The sequence below is a fragment of the Quercus suber genome, unplaced genomic scaffold (assembly GCF_002906115.3).
Source record: "Quercus suber isolate HL8 unplaced genomic scaffold, Cork oak 2.0 scaffold_206, whole genome shotgun sequence".
NCBI lineage: Eukaryota > Viridiplantae > Streptophyta > Magnoliopsida > Fagales > Fagaceae > Quercus > Quercus suber.
The window spans coordinates 731,376-742,106 of NW_027069664.1; the positions used below are offsets into that span (position 1 = coordinate 731,376).

At 33.1% G+C, this 10,731-nt stretch overlaps 1 long non-coding RNA gene across 1 annotated transcript; it reads right to left on the reverse strand.

The window, feature by feature from the left end:
- Positions 1 to 4,979: 4,979 nt before the first annotated feature.
- Positions 4,980 to 7,722, reverse strand: LOC136070048 (uncharacterized). The gene is made up of 3 exons (XR_010631276.1): positions 7,632 to 7,722; positions 7,224 to 7,347; positions 4,980 to 6,462 (listed from the first exon to the last, which is right to left on the reverse strand). It is a non-coding gene; the product is annotated as an uncharacterized LOC136070048 (long non-coding RNA).
- Positions 7,723 to 10,731: the final 3,009 nt, after the last annotated feature.

The following is a 10,731-nucleotide window of genomic DNA, read 5'->3' on the forward strand; positions in this document are numbered from 1 at the left end:
CTCGTGGCAACAAGTTGATCTGCCCATGACTTAGCCAATTAGAGATACTTCAAGCAAGATCGAGATTCTTGTCGAAGAGTCTGCAATTGGAGTTTTAAGTGAGCAATTCAAGATTTTGATTGGGAAGCATATCTAGTTGCCAAAGAATTCTAGACTTGGCAAGATGTGTTCAGTCCATAAACAGTGGAAAGAACATTAGGAGTAAGAGTTGCAATTATCCAACTCAAGGCAAGTTGGTCCTTTTTGTACAAAAGCACATATTCTGGGTTCTTAACTTGTTTTTCCCTAGCAATTGTGTGCTTGTTAGGACACACCTTTGAGCCATCAACAATGCTCAACAGGTCATAGCTTCACAAGATGGGCAAGAATTGAGAGACCCATTGCAGGTAAGTTGTTCCATCTAATTTTATGGAAATCAAGGGAGTTATATTGGGTGTTTGGAAAAATTTGGAAGAGGGATTTGAGTTTAAGTCGGCCATTGGGAATTTAACATTTTAAATGGGAGGTATAGTAAAGTCAGAGATCGAACTCAGGATCTCCTCAGGATCTCCTGCTCTGATACCATGTTAAATTACCGATTGTCCCAAAAGTTTAAGCTGTTAGGAAATGGTGAATTTAATCACTTAACCATAAGTTTAACCGATACTAACATGTCACAAGCGCTAAGCCCTAAGTTAATATTTTGTTTCTATAGTTGATGTTTCATTTTTTCAATTACATATAATAAGATATATCTGTTTCTTCTCTTCATATGTCAATGATCTTATATTAAAGCCATAGCCATAGTCCATTAGTCCTAAAGAAAATTTACATTCATCATCTCAAAGATTCATCTACTTTAAATGAGGAAACATGCTACTTAAGCAAACACAAAGCATGTCATGCCCAAAAAGAGAACAATGCTATCAAAAAAAAAAAAACTTGAAGTCGAAGAATAGGTAAGGTCAACATTGACGTAGAAGATTCAAGAAAGTTCAAGTAAAGTAATGATGAACCTGACTGAAGAAACTTATCAGGGCTACCAGAATGTGCAAACTGCAAAGTGCTTGTGAAAAGGCTGAACACAATGATGAGGCTTACGAATTATATTGATGTAATGAGACATGATATTAGCCATTGAAATAATATAACTCCTTTGACTACTGTGCCTTTAGCTTCATAATGTTATTAAACAATGCCCGACACCTACATTTGCGTACTAAGAGTATCTTCAGCGAAATCTACAAATTTTTGTACTATTTGGAGAATGAACAGTGACTTTTACCTTTTAGCTACCCATTTTTTCAAACACACTTCCAACAGATTCTCTATCTCATTTAAATATTATTTCTTCATTCATTCTTTATTCTTTCTTTAATCTTCTTTAATCTTTCTTTATTCATTCACAACAAATATATTTCAAATTCCTAACAGCTATATTTTTAAATTTCCTAATAGTAACATTTTCAAATTTTTCAGCAATTATATTTTTTCAATTCCCTTTTTTTAAAGGGCCATTTTTTCAAATTGTAATATTTCTCAATAGTTATATTTTTCAAAAAGACTTGATAAATTTCAAGATTAACATAGATTTGATAAATTTCAAATTACATCGAATTTTACCTATACAAGACTAACATAAACAAAGAGAAAATTCAAAACTATATATTACTAAAAGCTGAAGCGTAGTAATTAATGTTGCTACGCTCCCGTTGAGCCACATCAGCAGCCATGTCATCATCTTTTTTCTTTTCAATTTTTCATATAATTTTTTAACACTTAAAGTGAATTAATAACTCAATTTTATTAAAATCAAAATATCATATTAATCCTATTTTTAATTATTCTTATTTATTATTATACTTTCTTCAACTTTTCTCATTCCATTTTAACTTTTCATATCCCCACTACTCTCTAACTTAATATCACTATTCCCCTACCTCTTTATCTTCTTTTATTTTTGACTCTTCTTATTCTTAACCTCTTGCTATAAATTTGTTGTTCTCTCAATCATTCCTTGCATAATTTTCTGTTTTTCCACACACAAAAAGTTCTCTCGCTCTCTCTCTCTCTCTCTCTCTCTCTCTCTCTCTCTCTCTCTCTCTCTCTCTCTCTCTCTCTCTCTCTCTCTCTCTCTCTCTCTCTCTCTCTCTCTCTCAGTTTTTGGTGTATTTTTAATTTTGAACTTTTGTATTCTTTACAATTCTACTTTGAATTGATATGATTTGGTTTTGTGTTTTCTGCTGTTATCTTTTTAATTCTTATTTGATTGTAAAATATTATCTTATTGTAATATAAAATAGTATATAATCATCATTGCAAGGAAGACATGCATTTTCGATTATTGGTTCAAAACAGGATAGGTAATTCTTTTCATCATTGTCATAAATCAGGTTGACCCCAAACTTCTTCACTTGGAAACCACTGCTTATTATGTATTATTGAATACTCCATTTCATCTCCGGCTTCCAATAGAGTGCAACCATAGATATTCCTAACATGTAAGACAATTCTTTTGTTGATATTACCATGTGATTTTCTTGGTATAATTTTTTAATTCATAGATTATAGTGAATCCATTCATATCATGAAAGCTTCTTGCAAATATCGCACATAAAGACCATCCTCGAATCTTTTGCTTTACTAGCATGTGCACACAAAATATAAAATTGATCCCTCACTCTTGTACTCAAGCCAGTTTGGAAGCTCACCCAAAGGAAGGAAAACACTAAAACTGTCGGTTGCAATCAAATCCTAATAAATTAAATCTTGAGCAACAAATTATTATCCAAATTGAAAGTTTAAAACCCACAATCAAATTAGGAGAGAGAGATGGTGGAGATAGCGAGTCATTATCTCTTTCATTTTATTTTATTCAACATTTAAATTCAGCAACATCCTCCATAATCCCATTTAAATTATTTATATTTTGTCTCATTTAAAAAAAAATTAAACATATAATATTTTACTTCAATTCAATAAATAAAATTGTTCTTATAAAGTCTTCCCATGAAATCTTACAATGGAAAAATGAAATGCAAAACAAATACCAATTTAGAAACACTAAATTAAAAATAATAATAATAATAATAGAATATCAAACCAAACATAACTGAAAAACTAATAGTGATGGCTATACTAATTTAATGGCAGCAAAATGGAATGAAAAAAAAAATTAAACATTATAATGCATATTTAGTACATTAGAATTATTATCAAATTTGGGAAAACAATAGGATGCCAACGAATAAACAAAAAGAGAGAGATTTATAGGTAATATTAAAGTGTAGAGAAAGAAAGAAAAATAAAAGAAATTAAACGTCAATTTGTAACTGTTATTTAGAAAATAAAGAGGCCGACGAGTACATGATGGGAGGAGTTAAAAAAAAAATATATAGATGATCTTACGGAGGACATTAAAAAATTTAGTGTAATAAAATCAATTGTAGCATTTATTTTTACTATGCTCCATTGTAGTCACGCGACCATGTTATTATCCTTTTTCTTTCCAAATTTTCCTATAATTTTTTAAATGTTTAAAGTGAATTAAAAAATCTATTATATTACAATCAAATATCATATTTTTCTTTTTTTAAACTATTCTTCTTATTATTAAATTCTCAGCTTATTTTTACACTTTCTCTAACCTTTCTCATTCCTTTTACTTTTTCATCTCTCCACTACTCTCTACCTTAATATCACTATTCATCTTGCCATTTATCTACATTTATTTTGCCTTTTTTTTATTCCCTCTCCCATTCTATGCATAATTTTCTCTCTCTCTCTCTCTCTCTCTCTCTCTCTCTCTCTCCCCCCCCCCCACATATATATATATATATATATATTTTTTTTTTTTTTTGAGTTTTTGTGGATTTTTTTTCTTGAATCTCTACTTTAGGTTAATGGATTTTTGTATTTTTCAGAATTCTAAGGGGTTGATACATTTATTTTTGTGTTTCAATTTGTTATTATTATTATTTTTTTTTTTTTTGTATTCTTCAGAATAATTTGGTGTTTATTGATATACATTTCATTTTTACTATTTTTATTTTCATCTTATTTTATTCAAAATTTAAATTCAACCATATCCTTCATATTATTAAATTATTTATATTTCCTATCATTTTTTTTTATTTTAAAAAATTAAACATAAAATATTTTACTTAAATTCAGATAAATAAAAATTGTTCTCATAAAGTCTTCCCATGAAATGCTACAATGCATCAATAGAAGAATGGAATACAAAACACATGTTATTCTAGAAACAATAAATTTATAATAATAATAATAATAATAATAACAACAACAATAGAATATCATACCAAACATATCATAAACAAACTAATAGTTATGGATACACTAAGTTAATGGCAGTAAATTGGAATGAAAAAAATAAAATAAAAATAAACGTTACAATGCATATTTAGTACATTAGAATTATCATCAAGAAATCAAACATCAATTAGTAACCATTATTTGGAAAACAAAGAGCTTGATAGAAGGAGTAAAAAATTAATTAAAGATGATCTTACGAATGTCAATAAAATCAATTGTTACATTCACTTAATTAAATCATATAATTAAATACAATCATATAAAATTTAAATTTAAAACTAATCAAACTCTAATATGGAAAACCATATTTCTTATCAAAACTAAAAAGAAGATATTCTTCAATAATAATAGAAATATATAAAGAAATAAAGATGGAAATTTTCAAAATCCCATTTTTCACATTTCATTTAACATTATTGAGGCAACATTAAGACAAGATATAAGAATTTTAGTTTTTAACTTCCATAGAATCAAATGTTTCCCACATTATTTCAACCTTATGGAAAATAGAGTTTACATGTAGCATGCAAAATGTGTACAATTGACTTAGAGATGTACAAATTAGTCAACCCACTATGGTAGAATTAAGGTTTCAAAATTTAAATAAAACAATTCTACAATAATAAAATAATTATTTTGCGATGAACATGATTATGAAATGCATTTCTCTTCATTAAGTTAGTTCAAATTACAAAATAATGATAACAATGAGACCTCCCATAAAAAAATAATCACGCGCAATGCGCGGGTCCGCGACTAGTTACAATAAAGACTAAAGACATAAAAATTAATGCGAGCATAAAACTTAAAATTAGATGATCCTACAACTCGCCATATCGTTGCCATAAGTGCTCAACGAGATCCAACTGGAGTTTAGAATGAGTTTCTCTATTTCTAATTTTTTTCATGGGTTGCAATGAATGCTGCAAATTGACTAAATTCTTCTGTAGGCTTGTGGGACACTGTTGTAGTGATGCTTTTAGGCACTTGTTCATAATCAAGGTCTTCTGCTCCATTGGCATCACGTTCATCTTCAATTATCATGTTATGCAATATTATGCATGCCTTCATAATGTAATCAAGAGCCGCTGTTCTCCAAAGACATGTAGGCCCATGAATAATTGCAAATCGTGCTTGAAGCACTCCAAATGCACGCTCTACATCCTTCCTTGTTGACTATTGAGTTGTAGCAAAAAGACTGTTCTTTCTACCTTGTGGATATAGGATTGTCTTCACAAAAGTGAACCATGAAAGATATATACCATCAGCAAGATAGTATCACATTGTATAATCATGACCATTGATTGAGTAATTCATCGAAGGTTCATGGTCTTGAGTGACCTTGGTAAATATAAAAGAATGGTCTAGCACGTTGATGTCATTATGAGACCCAAGTAACCCAAAAAAATGCATGCCATATCTAAAGATCATATGATGCTACTGCTTCTAAAATAATTGTTGGCTAACGACTATGACCAGTATACTGACCTTTCCACCCTGATGGGCAATTCTTTCATTTCCAGTGCATGCAATCAATGCTCCCTAGCATCCCTGGAAATCCACGACTTTTACCAACTCTTAGCAACCTAGCAATGTCATTGTTATTTGGTGACCTCAAGTACTCTGTAGAATAAATATCAACTATGGCTTCAAAAAAAAATTTGAGACTCTCTATTGCAGTGCTTTCTCCAATTCTCACATATTCATCTGTAAAATCCGTCGCTACTCCATACACAAGCATCCTTAGTGCGACAGTCATCTTCTGAAGGGAAGACAAACCAAGCACTCCGATAGCATTTCTTTTTTGAACAAAATATTCATCTTTCTCTTCTAGATTAGATTTAATACGTAAAAAAAGAGAACGACTCATTTGAAACCTCCTTCAAAATATGCTAAGAGGATATACTGGTGATTCTGCAAAATAGTCTTAAAAAAGTCTTTGGTGGTCTTGCCCATGATCACGTTGGATGAACCTATGGCCTGGAATAGAACCACGATGTGATGTTGACGCCCTCTCTCTTTCTAGTGATTCTTCTTCCAATGCAAGAAGCGCAATTATCTCAAAATCATCATTAGAATCCGAGTCATTTAGAAGCATATTACGTGCATAATTTGTATTACGACCCATGGAACAAATTTCCCAAGTTGCTGCCACAAAAAAAAAACACACGATTATTGCAGCATGTGTGAACAATTCTCATATTGATACTATAAGAAACCCCTCAGACATATTTCACATATTGATACAACATATCTGATGAAGTGAACTTGTAAAGCCTAGTATTCAAAGGAAAGGAAACAAAGAAAATTTAGATGCAACCTTTTATACCTGAATAACATTTAATGTAATCCAGCAAATGATTTCTATTTTTTTTTTTTTGGATAAGTAACAACAAATGATTTCTATTTCTTGCGTCAAAGGTACTTAATGACCATAAGGTAAGCAAATCATAGATTAAGGGAGCAACAAGACAGATGCTGATTCCCCACCCCCACCCCACTTCCGGGGGCCATCCTTCAGGTGGGAAAATACAATAACTAATATTATTTCAAGAATATGCCTTTTTTTTTTTGGACGAAAAAGATAGAAGAATATGCCATTTTACAATGGTTGATTTCTAATTGATGCATCTATGCAGCCAAGTTAAGTGCTCTTGTAAGCTTGGGACTTTAAAGAACACTTTACAAAGTTTCATTTCCTGCTGAATTTCAACCTCATCAGGAATAGAGCAATGGGAACTTTTTCTATATATTCCTACACACATACCTAAGCAACTAATACCTCATTTAGCAAGACCCAAAAAAATGGTACCAATCATAGCCATTTAATGCACAAAGTAATGCAAAGCATCAACTAACATTCATATTGGTGAGAATATACACAAAAAAAAAAAAAAAAAAAAATCCACCTCAATAGCAGCATCCAGTTGCAGAAGTACAGGAATTGGTGAACTGAGAGTAGGTGTAATAACTCCTGCTTATTCATAAGCCTTATGGTCCAAAACCTCCAACTTAAAAATAAGAAACTCTAACCTGCAATTACAAATGCACCTCAATGATTACATTATGACTAAAATTTGTGCACAGAAACACACATATTCACGCATTATCAATGACAATCACATTCAGAAACAAAAATTCACAGAATCATATGGAAATTATGACAATGCTCTTTAAAAAGAACAAAAAAAAGAATTCCCAGAAAACATTTTCCAAAAAACCATTCCAACCATATAGATATCAAAAACCCACCAAGCAAAAATGACAAACATGCAAAACCCAATATGAATTCAGCGATCAAACATCATGGCCATTACCAAGAATTCTTTAAAGTCAACGCAGTAGAGAACATAGCCACAACTAGCAGAGAATTCTTTTGATTAGAGCTTGAAACCCATCACAATTTCAACTACCAAAAAAAAAAAAAAAACCCAGAATTTAGATTCTCAATATTTCCACACCAAAAAAGCTCTCTAGGCTTGGAGAGCTATTGTAGCAAATCAAAAAAAAAAAAAAAATTTTGAAGTAGAGAGGTTGTTGGAGGTTTTTTTTTTTTTGGTGTGTTGCTCTCCAAATTAGGCTTTAGAGAGCCTATTGGAGATGCTCTAAGTCATCCATAAGACAAACAAATAACTAAGTCCAAGTGATCCTATTTTATACTCTTCAATTAAAATAATCCCACAATCTCTAACAATCTATTTATGAATTGACTTGTTACGAGAGTAACCTTCTTCGTTTAAATTTGTCATTTACGGTGAGGGGTGGTTACATATATCAATGCACCATATATCCTCTCCTATTTTAGATGAAAGAAAATATTTGACTTTTTCTGTCCTTCGTTTTGGAAGACACATTTTGTGAGGGGTAACGTATTATGTATAAAAGTAATAATTCTTACACACATGTTTTTAACTAAAATCATGACTTGAAGTCATGATTTCACAAACTCTTCTCTCTCTCTCTCTCTCTCAAAAAGAGTATAACTTGATAGTTTCAATGTTTCATTGAATTCTCTCTCTCTCTCTCTCTCTCTCTCTCTCTCTNCCCCAAAAAAAAAAAAAAACAAAAAAAAAAAAAAAACAAAACAGAGACAAATATTACTGATAAACAATAAAAAAACAATAGTTAAAGATCAAACAATGAAATAATATTTAATAGAGAAAGATCAAGAACAGAGTGAAAGACAGACAAAGAGAAAAAGAACCAAAAACTCAAAACCTAAACCCAGATAGTGGTGAAGAACAATAGAAAATCATTCAAAACTACCATTGTGGGTACTGATTTCAAAAACCCAGTATATGTGAAAGACACGGTGCGAGTTTTTTTGGGTTGCGATTTTCAGGTTGAATGGAATTCTCAGAATTGCGGCTCGAGCCGTTTTTCCTCAAACCTAGTGGGGCAGACCACAATCCAGTTCAACGGAGCGGTGGGTAGAGAGCGTTAGCATTCGTTGGGCTCCGGATTTGGAAGGTGACGGGCAAAGGGGGAGAGAGAGGAAAGGAGGAAAGGCGAGGCACAGGGCGAAGCTAGGGGGGGAAGGAAAAGAAAAAGACAGCTAAAGGAGTGAGAGGGGGGGCATTTTTTTTGGGTGGAAGAAAAAAACTCTCTCTCTCTCTCTCTCTCCTCTCTCTCTCTCTCTCTCTCTCAAAGAGTATAACTTGATAGTTTCAATGTTTCATTGAACTAAAGGCCCAAATGTTCCAATGGACTTTTAAATCACTTTTGTTGTGCAGAATTTAGGATTTAGCCCATAAATGATAGAAATTCAACACCAATATCTATATAATATCTAAAAATTGAAATAGAAAATTTCATGTTACTACGCTCCTGTTGAGCCACATCATCAGCCACTTCACCATTTTTTTTGTTGATTTGTTCCTATAATTTTTTTTTGACAATATTAAATATATTAACTGATTGACTTTAGGATGGATTTTTTTCCTAATAATATCTTGAATGATTTTAACTTTACATATATGTTGCTTTTACACATTCATATACTTTAATTTATAAAGAACTTCTTTCACACTTTTCTTTTGATCCATTTGGTCTACTCAGTCCATTTAGGTCCATTCTGTTTATTTTCATCTAGTTCAGTCCTATTTGGCCCATTTGGTCTAATTTGGTTCACTTCAATCCAATTTTGTCCATTTCAGTGTAATTACTTAAAAAATGGGAACAAATAGGTTTGGGTTGATAGTACCTATTCTAAATTTGAATTTTCTAAAAAATATAAATGACAAAAAGTAGCATTATTATTTTAATTGTTTAATCTAATGATTTGTGGTACTAGTTTCACCTCGCTGACTGCCCCAATCAACCAAGTCTTGATGTAAATTAAGGACGAAGGAGCCTTGACCTTTCCCGGCAAGCTAAAGGGAGATCCTAATAAGAGGTCTAGAGACAAGTATTGCTGCTTCCACCATGATCACAGCCATGACATAGCTAAATGCTACGACTTGAAGCAACAGATTGAAGCCCTTATCCGACAAGGAAAGCTGCAAAGGTTTGTCAGCAAGGAGAGGATGGACCCACCACAAGAGCAGGCCCCTCAACGGGAGAATAAGTGCCCCAGGCCGCCCATAGGAGATATAAGAATGATTGTAGGGGGCACGACGGTTACTAGGTCATCCAAAAAGGCCCGCAAGACTTACCTCAAGATGGTTCAGAACGTCCAGCTGACAGGTTCCGTACCGAAAATGGCATGGATAGACAACCCCGTCATCGAGTTCTCGGAAGAAGATGCCTGACGTCTCCACCATCCACATAACAATGCATTGGTTGTTAGCATACGAGTAGGAGATTACAACACGCACCGGGTTCTGGTTGACAATGGCAGCTCGGCTGACATCCTTTACTACCTAGCATTCCAATAGATGAGGATTGATAAAGAGCGACTAGTTCCAACAAACACTCCGCTCGTTGGTTTTGGAGGAACAAGGGTGTTCCCTCTTGGTGCAGTCACATTATCCGTAACGGTGGGCGACTACCCCCAGCAAATCAGACGTAACATTCCATGTGGTTGACTACTTGTCTGCTTACAATGCCATCTTGGGACGACCTACCCTCAATTTATGAAAGGATGTAACCTCGACCTACCACCTAATGATCAAGTTCCCAACAGATTATAGGGTAGAGGAGCTGTGCAGAAATCAGGTGGCTGTGCGCGAATGCTACATAGCGATGATGGAGATGGATGACCACCTCCAAGCCATGAACATTGAAGAACGCCGGATGGTGATAGAGCTCGTTGAAAGGCTTGAAGAGATACTTCTTGACGACTCAAAGAATGATCGAACGAAAGGATTGATACCCTTGCCAGCCTTACAGTCCGCCAAGCACTAACAACGTTTCTTAAAGATAACGGGATGTCTTTGCTTAGAGCCATGAAGACATGCCGGAATGGACCCTTCGGTC